The sequence below is a fragment of the Stenella coeruleoalba genome, assembly GCF_951394435.1.
Source record: "Stenella coeruleoalba genome assembly, contig: scaffold_138, whole genome shotgun sequence".
Classification (NCBI taxonomy): domain Eukaryota; kingdom Metazoa; phylum Chordata; class Mammalia; order Artiodactyla; family Delphinidae; genus Stenella; species Stenella coeruleoalba.
In genome coordinates, this window is record NW_027646297.1 from 141,603 (window position 1) to 157,859 (window position 16,257).

The 16,257-nt window shown below is 43.9% G+C and overlaps 1 long non-coding RNA gene across 3 annotated transcripts in view; it reads right to left on the reverse strand.

The window, feature by feature from the left end:
- Window positions 1–3,937: 3,937 nt before the first annotated feature.
- LOC307181196 overlaps window positions 3,938–16,257 on the reverse strand; it is a 569,873-nt gene continuing 557,553 nt past the window's right edge. For all 3 annotated transcript variants that reach the window (XR_013826091.1, XR_013826092.1, XR_013826093.1), the window contains 2 exons: window positions 8,676–8,761; window positions 3,938–4,018 (listed from right to left, as the gene is read on the reverse strand). This is a non-coding gene — a long non-coding RNA (uncharacterized lncRNA). The remainder of the gene's footprint in view (window positions 4,019–8,675; window positions 8,762–16,257) is intronic.

The window sequence follows — 16,257 nt, forward strand, 5'->3', positions numbered from 1 at the left end:
GCAAATTTAACACTCATTTCCCACCAGGAAGAGGAATTAACCAAAGGCTCAGCATGCCGGGCCGGAACCAGATTACGGCCTGAAGCCATCCTGCGGTGTTGCGGCCAGGTCACAAGAAAGCGAGTTGAAGAAAGGAGCTCAGGGACACTGTAATTCACAAACCTGCAGAGTTATAAATGACAGCTATCGTCCAAAAATAGACTGAAGTAAGGCTGCCAAGAGGACTTGAAAGTGGGGCAGAATTGCAGGAAACCGATTTCAGGAGGTAGACTGGAATTGCATTGAAAGCATAGGAAAAGAGGCAGAACGTCCACAATGATGCACTTGGCCAAAAAGGGCGTATGCGTTTTTTCCTGAATATATTCAGGAAAAAACGCATACGCCCTTTTTGGCCAACCAAGCAAGCTTGCAAAGGAAATCTGCACTACAATGAAGTCTCACTTCCCCCCGGTCAAAAGGGCCATCTGAAAAAAGGGTAAAATCCAGAAAGGCAGGACAGGCCATGGAGAACTGGGAGCCTTGTTATGCTGATGGGCGGGATGTAAATTGCCAACAACCACTCGGGAGAAGTGTATGGTGTTTCCTGAAACATCTAAAAAACAAAGCAACAGAGCCTAGGGCACTTCCACTTATGGTCCTATAGCTTAGGGAAATTAAAATCAAAAAGACACAGCCACCCCAAAGTTTGGAACGGCTCTGTTTACAAGCACCTCGTTTACAGTACAAGTTCAACATCGCAGAAAGTGAAAAATGGATAAAGAAGTTGTGGTATTCACTTACAAAGCAATATCACTCAGCAATGAAATCTATGTCATCAGGCCCTTAGCAGCACAATGAGTGGATTCAGGTATGATGATTCTAACTGAAATAAGTCACACAGAAAAAGAAACATCATAAGATATCAGTAATACACGGAATGGAAACTTGGCTACACAGGAACTGAATTACAGAACAGAACAGGGTCTCAAATTTAGAAAACCAACTTATGCTTGCTTAAGGGGAAAGGTGAATTGGGGTGCTGCATAAAACCAGAGATTGAAATGAGCACAGATAAAGTTCCTTAAGCCAAATATGGAATAGACAAGAGCTACTCCTTGCTCAACGAAATGGACTCAACACCGCATATTAAACGCCTAAGAATGTACCTGACTAGTAAGTATCTGAAAACCTATGGATTACCATGTCTCCGAAAGAGAATCAAGCATGTGTGCAGGTGCATAAACGCAGCAGTGATAGGATTGGAGAGGTTCGGTGAGCAAATGAAGACCCTTTGAAATCATATTGCATGGTACCCTTTACACGGGTTTCAACTACCCAGGTTTTAGGTATTCTTCCTTCAGCTAAAACATGCATGTGGAACCTAGAGTATGATCAACCATGTGATCGGGAGACGTGTTCAAATATGTCTCAGTTTTCGTACCCTGGTACTCGGGTGCAACATTCCAGACGCTTTACTAACACTCTCCCCACTTGGAGAGTCAGCGCCTTTAACCTCCTGTTTGGCACAGTTTCCAATTTCTGCGGAAGATGAACAGGAATAGCGAGAACCAATGAGAGGCTACCTGGAGATGTCTGGACGGGCAAATTTAACTCTCATTTCCCACCAGGAAGAGGAATTAACCAAAGGCTCAGCATGCCGGGCCGGAACCAGATTAGGGCCTGAAGACATCCTGCGGTGTTGCGGCCAGGTCACAAGAAAGCGAGTTGAAGAAAGGAGCTCAGGGGCACTGTAATTCACAAACCTGCAGAGTTATAAATGACAGCTATCGTCCAAAAATAGACTGAAGTAAGGCTGCCAAGAGGACTTGAAAGCGGGGCAGAATTGCAGGAAACCGATTTCAGGAGGTAGACTGGAATTGCATTGAAAGCATAGGAAAAGAGGCAGAACGTCCACAATGATGCACTTGGCCAAAAAGGGCGTATGCGTTTTTTCCTGAATATATTCAGGAAAAAACGCATACGCCCTTTTTGGCCAACCAAGCAAGCTTGCAAAGGAAATCTGCACTACAATGAAGTCTCACTTCCCCCCGGTCAAAAGGGCCATCTGAAAAAAGGGTAAAATCCAGAAAGGCAGGACAGGCCATGGAGAACTGGGAGCCTTGTTATGCTGATGGGCGGGATGTAAATTGCCAAGAACCACTTGGGAGAAGTGTATGGTGTTTCCTGAAACAACTAAAAAACAAAGCAACAGAGCCTAGGGCACTTCCACTTATGGTCCTATAGCTTAGGGAAATTAAAATCAAAAAGACACAGCCACCCCAGAGTTTGGAACGGCTCTGTTTACAAGAACCTCGTTTACAGTACAAGTTCAACATCGCAGAAAGTGAAAAATGGATAAAGAAGTTGTGGTATTCACTTACAAAGCAATATCACTCAGCAATGAAATCTATGTCATCAGGCCCTTAGCAGCACAATGAGTGGATTCAGGTACGATGATTCTAACTGAAATAAGTCACACAGAAAAAGAAACATCATAAGATATCACTAATACACGGAATGTAAACTTGGCTACACAGGAACTGCATTACAAAACAGAACAGGGTCTCAAATTTAGAAAACCAACTTATGCTTGCTTAAGGGGAAAGGTGAGTTGGGGTGCTGCATAAAACCAGAGATTGAAATGAGCACAGATAAAGTTCCTTAAGCCAAATATGGAATAGACAAGAGCTACTCCTTGCTCAACGAAATGGACTCAACACCGCATATTAAACGCCTAAGAATGTACCTGACTAGTAAGTATATTAAAACCTATGGATTGCTATGTCTCCGAAAGAGAATCAAGCATGTGTACAGGGGCATAAACGCAGCAGTGATAGGATTGGAGAGGTTCGGTGAGCAAATGAAGACCCTTTGAAGTCATATTGAATGGTACCCATTCCACGGGTTTCAACTACCCAGGTTTAAGGTATTCTTCCTTCAGCTAAAACATGCATGTGGAACCTAGAGTATGATCAACCATGTGAACGGGAGACATGTTCAAATATGTCTCAGTTTTCGTACCCTGGTACTCGGGTGCAATATTCCAGACGCTTTACTAACACTCTCCCGACTTGGAGAGTCAGTCCCTTTAACCTCCTGTTTGGCCCAGTTTGCAATTTCTGCGGAAGATGAACAGGAATAGCGAGAACCAATGAGAGACTAGCTGGAGGTGTCTGGACGGGCAAATTTAACTCTCATTTCCCACCAGGAAGAGGAATTAACCAAAGGCTCAGCGTTCCGTGCCGGAACCAGATTAGGGCCTGAAGCCATCATGCGGTGTTGCGGCCAGCTCACAAGAAAGCGAGTTGAAGAAAGGAGCTCAGGGGCACTGTAATTCACAAACCTGCAGAGTTATAAATGACAGCTATCGTCCAAAAATAGACTGAAGTAAGGCTGCCAAGAGGACTTGAAAACGGGGCAGAATTGCAGGAAACCGATTTCAGGAGGTAGACTGGAATTGCATTGAAAGCATAGGAAAAGAGGCAGAACGTCCACAATGATGCACTTGGCCAAAAAGGGCGTATGCGTTTTTTCCTGAATATATTCAGGAAAAAACGCATACGCCCTTTTTGGCCATCCAAGCAAGCTTGCAAAGGAAATCTGCACTACAATGAAGTCTCACTTCCCCCCGGTCAAAAGGGCCATCTGAAAAAAGTGTAAAATCCAGAAAGGCAGGACAGGCCATGGAGAACTGGGAGCCTTGTTATGCTGATGGGCGGGATGTAAATTGCCAACAACCACTCGGGAGAAGTGTATGGTGTTTCCTGAAACATCTAAAAAACAAAGCAACAGAGCCTAGGGCACTTCCACTTATGGTCCTATAGCTTAGGGAATTTAAAATCAAAAAGACACAGCCACCCCAAAGTTTGGAACAGCTCTGTTTACAAGAACCTCGTTTACAGTACAAGTTCAACATCGCAGAAAGTGAAAAATGGATAAAGAAGTTGTGGTATTTACTTAAAAAGCAATATCACTCAGCAATGAAATCTGTGTCATCAGGCCCTTAGCAGCACAATGAGTGGATTCAGGTATGATGATTCTAACTGAAATAAGTCACACAGAAAAAGAAACATCATAAGATATCAGTAATACACGGAATGTAAACTTGGCTACACAGGAACTGAATTACAGAACAGAACAGGGTCTCAAATTTCGAAAACCAACTTATGCTTGCTTAAGGGGAAAGGTGAGTTGGGGTGCTGCATAAAACCAGAGATTGAAATGAGCACAGATAAAGTTCCTTAAGCCAAATATGGAATAGACAAGAGCTACTCCTTGCTCAACGAAATGGACTCAACACCGCATATTAAACGCCTAAGAATGTACCTGACTAGTAAGTATCTTAAAACCTATGGATTGCTATGTCTCCGAAAGAGAATCAAGCATGTGTACAGGGGCATAAACGCAGCAGTGATAGGATTGGAGAGGTTCGGTGAGCAAATGAAGACCCTTTGAAGTCATATTGCATGGTACCCATTACACGGGTCTTAACTCTCCAGGTTTAAGGTATTCTTCCTTCAGCTAAAACATGCATGTGGAACCCAGAGTATGATCAACCATGTGAACGGGAGACGTGTTCAAATATGTCTCAGTTTTCCTCCCCTGGTACTCGGGTGCAACATTCCAGACGCTTTACTAACACTCTCCCGACTTGGAGAGTCAGTCCCTTTAACCTCCTGTTTGGCCCAGTTTGCAATTTCTGCGGAAGATGAACAGGAATAGCGAGAACCAATGAGAGATTACCTGTAGGAGTCTGGACGGGCAAATTTAACTCTCATTTCCCACCAGGAAGAGGAATTAACCAAAGGCTCAGCGTGCCGTGCCGGAACCAGATTAGGGCCTGAAGCCATCCTGCGGTGTTGCGGCCAGGTCACAAGAAAGCGAGTTGAAGAAAGGAGCTCAGGGGCACTGTAATTCACAAACCTGCAGAGTTATAAATGACAGCTATCGTCCAAAAATAGACTGAAGTAAGGCTGCCAAGAGGACTTGAAAGCGGGGCAGAATTGCAGGAAACCGATTTCAGGAGGTAGACTGGAATTGCATTGAAAGCATAGGAAAAGAGGCAGAACGTCCACAATGATGCACTTGGCCAAAAAGGGCGTATGCGTTTTTTCCTGAATATATTCAGGAAAAAACGCATACGCCCTTTTTGGCAAACCAAGCAAGCTTGCAAAGGAAATCTGCACTACAATGAAGTCTCACTTCCCCCCGGTCAAAAGGGCCATCTGAAAAAAGTGTAAACTCCAGAAAGGCAGGACAGGCCATTGAGAACTGGGAGTCTTGTTATGCTGATGGGCGGGATGTAATTTGCCAACAACCACTCGGGAGAAGTGTATGGTGTTTCCTGAAACATCTAAAAAACAAAGCAACAGAACCTAGGGCACTTCCACTTATGGTCCTATAGCTTAGGGAAATTAAAATGAAAAAGACACAGCCACCCCAAAGTTTGGAACGGCTCTGTTTACAAGAACCTCGTTTACAGTACAAGTTCAACATCGCAGAAAGTGAAAAATGGATAAAGAAGTTGTGGTATTTACTTACAAAGCAATATCACTCAGCAATGAAATCTGTGTCATCAGGCCCTTAGCAGCACAATGAGTGGATTCAGGTATGATGATTCTAACTGAAATAAGTCACACAGAAAAAGAAACATCATAAGATATCACTAATACATGGAATGTAAACTTGGCTACACAGGAACTGCATTCCAAAACAGAACAGGGTCTCAAATTTAGAAAACCAACTTATGCTTGCTTAAGGGGAAAAGTGAGTTGGGGTGCTGCATAAAACCAGAGATTGAAATGAGCACAGATAAAGTTCCTTAAGCCAAATATGGAATAGACAAGAGCTACTACTTGCTCAACGAAATGGACTCAAAACCCCATATTAAACGCCTAAGAATGTACCTGACTAGTAAGTATCTTAAAACCTATGGATTGCTATGTCTCCAAAAGAGAATCAAGCGTGTGTACAGGGGCATAAACGCAGCAGTGATAGGATTGGAGAGGTTCGGTGAGCAAATGAAGACCCTTTGAAGTCATATTGCATGGTACCCATTACACGGGTCTCAACTCTCCAGGTTTAAGGTATTCTTCCTTCAGCTAAAACATGCATGTGGAACCCAGAGTATGATCAACCATGTGAACGGGAGACGTGTTCAAATATGTCTCAGTTTACCTCCCCTGGTACTCGGGTGCAACATTCCAGACGCTTTACTAACACTCTCCCCACTTGGAGAGTCAGTCCCTTTAACCTCCTGTTTGGCCCAGTTTGCAATTTCTGCGAAAGATGAACAGGAATAGCGAGAACCAATGAGAGGCTAGCTGGAGGTGTCTGGACGGGCAAATTCAACTCTCATTTCCCACCAGGAAGAGGAATTAACCAAAGGCTCAGCGTTCCGTGCCGGAACCAGATTAGGGCCTGAAGCCATCATGCGGTGTTGCGGCCAGCTCACAAGAAAGCGAGTTGAAGAAAGGAGCTCAGGGGCACTGTAATTCACAAACCTGCAGAGTTATAAATGACAGCTATCGTCCAAAAATAGACTGAAGTAAGGCTGCCAAGAGGACTTGAAAACGGGGCAGAATTGCAGGAAACCGATTTCAGGAGGTAGACTGGAATTGCATTGAAAGCATAGGAAAAGAGGCAGAACGTCCACAATGATGCACTTGGCCAAAAAGGGCGTATGCGTTTTTTCCTGAATATATTCAGGAAAAAACGCATACGCCCTTTTTGGCCATCCAAGCAAGCTTGCAAAGGAAATCTGCACTACAATGAAGTCTCACTTCCCCCCGGTCAAAAGGGCCATCTGAAAAAAGTGTAAAATCCAGAAAGGCAGGACAGGCCATGGAGAACTGGGAGCCTTGTTATGCTGATGGGCGGGATGTAAATTGCCAACAACCACTCGGGAGAAGTGTATGGTGTTTCCTGAAACATCTAAAAAACAAAGCAACAGAGCCTAGGGCACTTCCACTTATGGTCCTATAGCTTAGGGAATTTAAAATCAAAAAGACACAGCCACCCCAAAGTTTGGAACAGCTCTGTTTACAAGAACCTCGTTTACAGTACAAGTTCAACATCGCAGAAAGTGAAAAATGGATAAAGAAGTTGTGGTATTTACTTAAAAAGCAATATCACTCAGCAATGAAATCTGTGTCATCAGGCCCTTAGCAGCACAATCAGTGGATTCAGGTATGATGATTCTAACTGAAATAAGTCACACAGAAAAAGAAACATCATAAGATATCAGTAATACACGGAATGTAAACTTGGCTACACAGGAACTGAATTACAGAACAGAACAGGGTCTCAAATTTCGAAAACCAACTTATGCTTGCTTAAGGGGAAAGGTGAGTTGGGGTGCTGCATAAAACCAGAGATTGAAATGAGCACAGATAAAGTTCCTTAAGCCAAATATGGAATAGACAAGAGCTACTCCTTGCTCAACGAAATGGACTCAACACCGCATATTAAACGCCTAAGAATGTACCTGACTAGTAAGTATCTTAAAACCTATGGATTGCTATGTCTCCGAAAGAGAATCAAGCATGTGTACAGGGGCATAAACGCAGCAGTGATAGGATTGGAGAGGTTCGGTGAGCAAATGAAGACCCTTTGAAGTCATATTGCATGGTACCCATTCCACAGGTTTCAACTACCCAGGTTTTAGGTATTCTTCATTCAGCTAAAACATGCATGTGGAACCCAAGTATTATCAACCATGTGAACGGGAGACGTGTTCAAATATGTCTCAGTTTTCCTCCCCTGGTACTCGGGTGCAACATTCCAGACGCTTTACTAACACTCTCCCCACATGGAGAGTCAGCGCCTTTAACCTCCTGTTTGGCCCAGTTTGCAATTTCTGCGGAAGATGAACAGGAATAGCGAGAACCAATGAGAGGCTAGCTGGAGGTGTCTGGACGGGCAAATTTAACTCTCATTTCCCACCAGGAAGAGGAATTAACCAAAGGCTCAGCGATCCGTGCCGGAAACAGATTAGGGCCTGAAGCCATCCTGCGGTGTTGCGGCCAGGTCACAAGAAAGCGAGTTGAAGAAAGGAGCTCAGGGGCACTGTAATTCACAAACCTGCAGAGTTATAAATGACAGCTATCGTCCAAAAATAGACTGAAGTAAGGCTGCCAAGAGGACTTGAAAGCGGGGCAGAATTGCAGGAAACCGATTTCAGGAGGTAGACTGGAATTGCATTGAAAGCATAGGAAAAGAGGCAGAACGTCCACAATGATGCACTTGGCCAAAAAGGGCGTATGCGTTTTTTCCTGAATATATTCAGGAAAAAACGCATACGCCCTTTTTGGCCAACCAAGCAAGCTTGCAAAGGAAATCTGCACTACAATGAAGTCTCACTTCCCCCCGGTCAAAAGGGCCATCTGAAAAAAGTGTAAAATCCAGAAAGGCAGGACAGGCCATGGAGAACTGGGAGCCTTGTTATGCTGATGGGCGGGATGTAAATTGTCAACAACCACTCGGGAGAAGTGTATGGTGTTTCCTGAAACATCTAAAAAACAAAGCAACAGAGCTTAGGGCACTTCCACTTATGGTCCTATAGCTTAGGGAATTTAAAATCAAAAAGACACAGCCACCCCAAAGTTTGGAACGGCTCTCTTTACAAGAACCTCATTTACAGTACAAGTTCAACATCGCAGAAAGTGAAAAATGGATAAAGAAGTTGTGGTATTTACTTAAAAAGCAATATCACTCAGCAATGAAATCTGTGTCATCAGGCCCTTAGCAGCACAATGAGTGGATTCAGGTATGATGATTCTAACTGAAATAAGTCACACAGAAAAAGAAACATCATAAGATATCACTAATACACGGAATGTAAACTTGGCTACACAGGAACTGCATTCCAACACAGAACAGGGTCTCAAATTTAGAAAACCAACTTATGCTTGCTTAAGGTGAAAGGTGAGTTGGGGTGCTGCATAAAACCAGAGATTGAAATGAGCACAGATAAAGTTCCTTAAGCCAAATATGGAATAGACAAGAGCTACTCCTTGCTCAACGAAATGGACACAAAACCCCATATTAAACGCCTAAGAATGCACCTGACTAGTAAGTATCTTAAAACCTATGGATTGCTATGTCTCCGAAAGAGAATCAAGCATGTGTACAGGGGCATAAACGCAGCAGTGATAGGATTGGAGAGGTTCGTGAGCAAATGAAGACCCTTTGAAGTCATATTGCATGGTACCCATTCCACGGGTTTAAACTCTCCAGGTTTAAGGTATTCTTCCTTCATCTAAAACATGCATGTGGAACCTAGAGTATGATCAACCATGTGATCGGGAGACGTGTTCAAATATGTCTCAGTTTTCGTACCCTGGTACTCGGGTGCAACATTCCAGACGCTTTACTAACACTCTCCCCACTTGGAGAGTCAGTCCCTTTAACTTCCTGTTTGGCCCAGTTTGCAATTTATGTGGAAGATGAACAGGAATAGCGAGAACCAATGAAAGACTAGCTGGAGGTGTCTGGATGGGCAAATATAACTCTCATTTCCCACCAGGAAGAGGAATTAACCAAAGGCTCAGCGTGCCGTGCCAGAACCAGATTAGGGCCTGAAGACATCCTGCGGTGTTGCGGCCAGCTCACAAGAAAGCGAGTTGAAGAAAGGAGCTCAGGGGCACTGTAATTCACAAACCTGCAGCGTTATAAATGACAGCTATCGTCCAAAAATAGACTGAAGTAAGGCTGCCAAGAGGACTTGAAAGCGGGGCAGAATTGCAGGAAACCGATTTCAGGAGGTAGACTGGAATTGTATTGAAAGCATAGGAAAAGAGGCAGAACGTCCACAATGATGCACTTGGCCAAAAAGGGCGTATGCGTTTTTTCCTGAATATATTCAGGAAAAAACGTATACGCCCTTTTTGGCCAACCAAGCAAGCTTGCGAAGGAAATCTGCACTACAATGAAGTCTCACTTCCCCCCGGTCAAAAGGGCCATCTGAAAAAAGTGTAAAATCCAGAAAGGCAGGACAGGCCATGGAGAACTGGGAGCCTTGTTATGCTGATGGGCGGGATGTAAATTGCCAACAGACACTTGGGAGAAGTGTATGGTGTTTCCTGAAACATCTAAAAAACAAAGCAACAGAGCCTAGGGCACTTCCACTTATGGTCCTATAGCTTAGGGAAATTAAAATCAAAAAGACACAGCCACCCCAAAGTTTGGAACGGCTCTGTTTACAAGCACCTCGTTTACAGTACAAGTTCAACATCGCAGAAAGTGAAAAATGGATAAAGAAGTTGTGGTACTTACGTACAATGCAGTATCACTCAGCAATGAAATCTATGTCATCAGGCCCGTAGCAGCATAATGAGTGGATTCAGGTATGATGATTCTAACTGAAATAAGTCACACAGAAAAAGAAACATCATAAGATATCACTAATACACGGAATGTAAACTTGGCTACACAGGAACTGCATTCCAAAACAGAACAGGGTCTCAAATTTAGAAAACCAACTTATGCTTGCTTAAGGTGAAAGGTGAGTTGGGGTGCTGCATAAAACCAGAGATTGAAATGAGCACAGATAAAGTTCCTTAAGCCACATATGGAATAGACAAGAGCTACTCCTTGCTCAACGAAATGGACACAAAACCCCATATTAAACGCCTAAGAATGCACCTGACTAGTAAGTATCTTAAAACCTATGGATTGCTATGTCTCCGAAAGAGAATCAAGCATGTGTACAGGGGCATAAACGCAGCAGTGATAGGATTGGAGAGGTTCGTGAGCAAATGAAGACCCTTTGAAGTCATATTGCATGGTACCCATTCCACGGGTTTCAACTACCCAGGTTTAAGGTATTCTTCCTTCATCTAAAACATGCATGTGGAACCTAGAGTATGATCAACCATGTGATCGGGAGACGTGTTCAAATATGTCTCAGTTTTCGTACCCTGGTACTCGGGTGCAACATTCCAGACGCTTTACTAACACTCTCCCCACTTGGAGAGTCAGTCCCTTTAACTTCCTGTTTGGCCCAGTTTGCAATTTATGTGGAAGAGGAACAGGAATAGCGAGAACCAATGAAAGACTAGCTGGAGGTGTCTGGATGGGCAAATATAACTCTCATTTCCCACCAGGAAGAGGAATTAACCAAAGGCTCAGCGTGCCGTGCCAGAACCAGATTAGGGCCTGAAGACATCCTGCGGTGTTGCGGCCAGGTCACAAGAAAGCGAGTTGAAGAAAGGAGCTCAGGGGCACTGTAATTCACAAACCTGCAGAGTTATAAATGACAGCTATCGTCCAAAAATAGACTGAAGTAAGGCTGCCAAGAGGACTTGAAAGCGGGGCAGAATTGCAGGAAACCGATTTCAGGAGGTAGACTGGAATTGCATTGAAAGCATAGGAAAAGAGGCAGAACGTCCACAATGATGCACTTGGCCGAAAAGGGCGTATGCGTTTTTTCCTGAATATATTCAGGAAAAAACGCATACGCCCTTTTCGGCCAACCAAGCAAGCTTGCAAAGGAAATCTGCACTACAATGAAGTCTCACTTCCCCCCGGTCAAAAGGGCCATCTGAAAAAAGTGTAAAATCCAGAAAGGCAGGACAGGCCATGGAGAACTGGGAGCCTTGTTATGCTGATGGGCGGGATGTAAATTGCCAACAACCACTCGGGAGAAGTGTATGGTGTTTCCTGAAACATCTAAAAAACAAAGCAACAGAGCCTAGGGCACTTCCACTTATGGTCCTATAGCTTAGGGAAATTAAAATCAAAAAGACACAGCCACCCCAAAGTTTGGAACGGCTCTGTTTACAAGAACCTCGTTTACAGTACAAGTTCAACATCGCAGAAAGTGAAAAATGGATAAAGAACTTGTGGTACTTACGTACAATGCAGTATCACTCAGCAATGAAATCTATGTCATCAGGCCCGTAGCAGCATAATGACTGGATTAAGGTACGATAATTCTAACTGAAATAAGTCACACAGAAAAAGAAACATCATAAGATATCACTAATACACGGAATGTAAACTTGGCTACACAAGAACTGCATTCCAAAACAGAACAGGGTCTCAAATTTAGAAAACCAACTTATGCTTGCTTAAGGGGAAAGGTGAGTTGGGGTGCTGCATAAAACCAGAGATTGAAATGAGCACAGATAAAGTTCCATAAGCCAAATATGGAATAGACAAGAGCTACTCCTTGCTCAACGAAATGGACTCAAAACCCCATATTAAACGCCTAAGAATGTACCTGACTAGTAAGTATCTTAAAACCTATGGATTGCTATGTCTCCAAAAGAGAATCAAGCGTGTGTACAGGGGCATAAACGCATCAGTGATAGGATTGGAGAGGTTCGGTGAGCAAATGAAGACCCTTTGAAGTCATATTGCATGGTACCCATTACACGGGTCTCAACTCTCCAGGTTTAAGGTATTCTTCCTTCAGCTAAAACATGCATGTGGAACCCAGAGTATGATCAACCATGTGAACGGGAGACGTGTTCAAATATGTCTCAGTTTTCCTCCCCTGGTACTCGGGTGCAACATTCCAGACGCTTTACTAACACTCTCCCCACTTGGAGAGTCAGCGCCTTTAACCTCCTGTTTGGCACAGTTTCCAATTTCTGCGGAAGATGAACAGGAATAGCGAGAACCAATGAGAGGCTAGCTGGAGATGTCTGGACGGGCAAATTTAACTCTCATTTCCCACCAGGAAGAGGAAATAACCAAAGGCTCAGCGTGCCGTACCGGAACCAGATTAGGGCCTGAAGCCATCCTGCGGTGTTGCGGCCAGCTCAAAAGAAAGCGAGTTGAAGAAAGGAGCTCAGGGGCACTGTAATTCACAAACCTGCAGAGTTATAAATGACAGCTATGGTCCAAAAATATACTGAAGTAAGGCTGCCAAGAGGACTTGAAAGCGGGGCAGAATTGCAGGAAACCGATTTCAGGAGGTAGACTGGAATTGCATTGAAAGCATAGGAAAAGAGGCAGAACGTCCACAATGACGCACTTGGCCAAAAAGGGCGTATGCGTTTTTTCCTGAATATATTCAGGAAAAAACGCATACGCTCTTTTCGGCCAACCAAGCAAGCTTGCAAAGGAAATCTGCACTACAATGAAGTCTCACTTCCCCCCGGTCAAAAGGGCCATCTGATAAAAGTGTAAAATCCAGAAAGGCAGGACAGGCCATGGAGAACTGGGAGCCTTGTTATGCTGATGGGCGGGATGTAAATTGCCAACAACCACTTGGGAGAAGTGTATGGTGTTTCCTGAAACATCTAAAAAACAAAGCAACAGAACCTAGGGCACTTCCACTTATGGTCCTATAGCTTAGGGAAATTAAAATCAAAAAGACACAGCCACCCCAAAGTTTGGAACGGCTCTGTTTACAAGAACCTCGTTTACAGTACAAGTTCAACATCACAGAAAGTGAAAAATGGATAAAGAAGTTGTGGTACTTACGTACAATGCAGTATCACTCAGCAATGAAATCTATGTCATCAGGCCCGTAGCAGCATAATGAGTGGATTCAGGTACGATGATTCTAACTGAAATAAGTCACACAGAAAAAGAAACATCATAAGATATCACTAATACACGGAATGTAAACTTGGCTACACAGGAACTGCATTCCAAAACAGAACAGGGTCTCAAATTTAGAAAACCAACTTATGCTTGCTTAAGGTGAAAGGTGAGTTGGGGTGCTGCATAAAACCAGAGATTGAAATGAGCACAGATAAAGTTCCTTAAGCCAAATATGGAATAGACAAGAGCTACTCCTTGCTCAACGAAATGGACACAAAACCCCATATTAAACGCCTAAGAATGCACCTGACTAGTAAGTATCTTAAAACCTATGGATTGCTATGTCTCCGAAAGAGAATCAAGCATGTGTACAGGGGCATAAACGCAGCAGTGATAGGATTGGAGAGGTTCGTGAGCAAATGAAGACCCTTTGAAGTCATATTGCATGGTACCCATTCCACGGGTTTCAACTACCCAGGTTTAAGGTATTCTTCCTTCATCTAAAACATGCATGTGGAACCTAGAGTATGATCAACCATGTGATCGGGAGACGTGTTCAAATATGTCTCAGTTTTCGTACCCTGGTACTCGGGTGCAACATTCCAGACGCTTTACTAACACTCTCCCCACTTGGAGAGTCAGTCCCTTTAACTTCCTGTTTGGCCCAGTTTGCAATTTATGTGGAAGATGAACAGGAATAGCGAGAACCAATGAAAGACTAGCTGGAGGTGTCTGGATGGGCAAATATAACTCTCATTTCCCACCAGGAAGAGGAATTAACCAAAGGCTCAGCGTGCCGTGCCAGAACCAGATTAGGGCCTGAAGACATCCTGCGGTGTTGCGGCCAGCTCACAAGAAAGCGAGTTGAAGAAAGGAGCTCAGGGGCACTGTAATTCACAAACCTGCAGCATTATAAATGACAGCTATCGTCCAAAAATAGACTGAAGTAAGGCTGCCAAGAGGACTTGAAAGCGGGGCAGAATTGCAGGAAACCGATTTCAGGAGGTAGACTGGAATTGTATTGAAAGCATAGGAAAAGAGGCAGAACGTCCACAATGATGCACTTGGCCAAAAAGGGCGTATGCGTTTTTTCCTGAATATATTCAGGAAAAAACGCATACGCCCTTTTTGGCCAACCAAGCAAGCTTGCGAAGGAAATCTGCACTACAATGAAGTCTCACTTCCCCCCGGTCAAAAGGGCCATCTGAAAAAAGTGTAAAATCCAGAAAGGCAGGACAGGCCATGGAGAACTGGGAGCCTTGTTATGCTGATGGGCGGGATGTAAATTGCCAACAGACACTTGGGAGAAGTGTATGGTGTTTCCTGAAACATCTAAAAAACAAAGCAACAGAGCCTAGGGCACTTCCACTTATGGTCCTATAGCTTAGGGAAATTAAAATCAAAAAGACACAGCCACCCCAAAGTTTGGAACGGCTCTGTTTACAAGAACCTCGTTTACAGTACAAGTTCAACATCGCAGAAAGTGAAAAATGGATAAAGAACTTGTGGTACTTACGTACAATGCAGTATCACTCAGCAATGAAATCTATGTCATCAGGCCCATAGCAGCATAATGAGTGGATTAAGGTACGATAATTCTAACTGAAATAAGTCACACAGAAAAAGAAACATCATAAGATATCACTAATACACGGAATGTAAACTTGGCTACACAAGAACTGCATTCCAAAACAGAACAGGGTCTCAAATTTAGAAAACCAACTTATGCTTGCTTAAGGGGAAAGGTGAGTTGGGGTGCTGCATAAAACCAGAGATTGAAATGAGCACAGATAAAGTTCCTTAAGCCAAATATGGAATAGACAAGAGCTACTCCTTGCTCAACGAAATGGACTCAAAACCCCATATTAAACGCCTAAGAATGTACCTGACTAGTAAGTATCTTAAAACCTATGGATTGCTATGTCTCCAAAAGAGAATCAAGCGTGTGTACAGGGGCATAAACGCAGCAGTGATAGGATTGGAGGGGTTCGTGAGCAAATGAAGACCCTTTGAAGTCATATTGCATGGTACCTATTCCACGGGTTTCAACTACCCAGGTGTAAGGTATTCTTCCTTCAGCTAAAACATGCATGTGGAACCTAGAGTATGATCAACCATGTGATCGGGAGACGTGTTCAAATATGTCTCAGTTTTCGTACCCTGGTACTCGGGTGCAAAATTCCAGACGCTTTACTAACACTCTCCCCACTTGGAGAGTCAGTCCCTTTAACCTCCTGTTTGGCCCAGTTTGCAATTTCTGTGGAAGATGAACAGGAATAGCGAGAACCAATGAGAGACTAGCTGGAGGTGTCTGGACGGGCAAATTTAACTCTCATTTCCCACCAGGAAGAGGAATTAACCAAAGGCTCAGCGTGCCGTGCCGGAACCAGATTAGGGCCTGAAGACATCCTGCGGTGTTGCGGCCAGGTCACAAGAAAGCGAGTTGAAGAAAGGAGCTCAGGGGCACTGTAATTCACAAACCTGCAGAGTTATAAATGACAGCTATCGTCCAAAAATAGACTGAAGTAAGGCTGCCAAGAGGACTTGAAAGTGGGGCAGAATTGCAGGAAACCGATTTCAGGAGGTAGACTGGAATTGCATTGAAAGCATAGGAAAAGAGGCAGAACGTCCACAATGATGCACTTGGCCAAAAAGGGCATATGCGTTTTTTCCTGAATATATTCAGGAAAAAACGCATACGCCCTTTTTGGCCAACCAAGCAAACTTGCAAAGGAAATCTGCACTACAATGAAGTCTCACTTCCCCCCGGTCAAAAGGGCC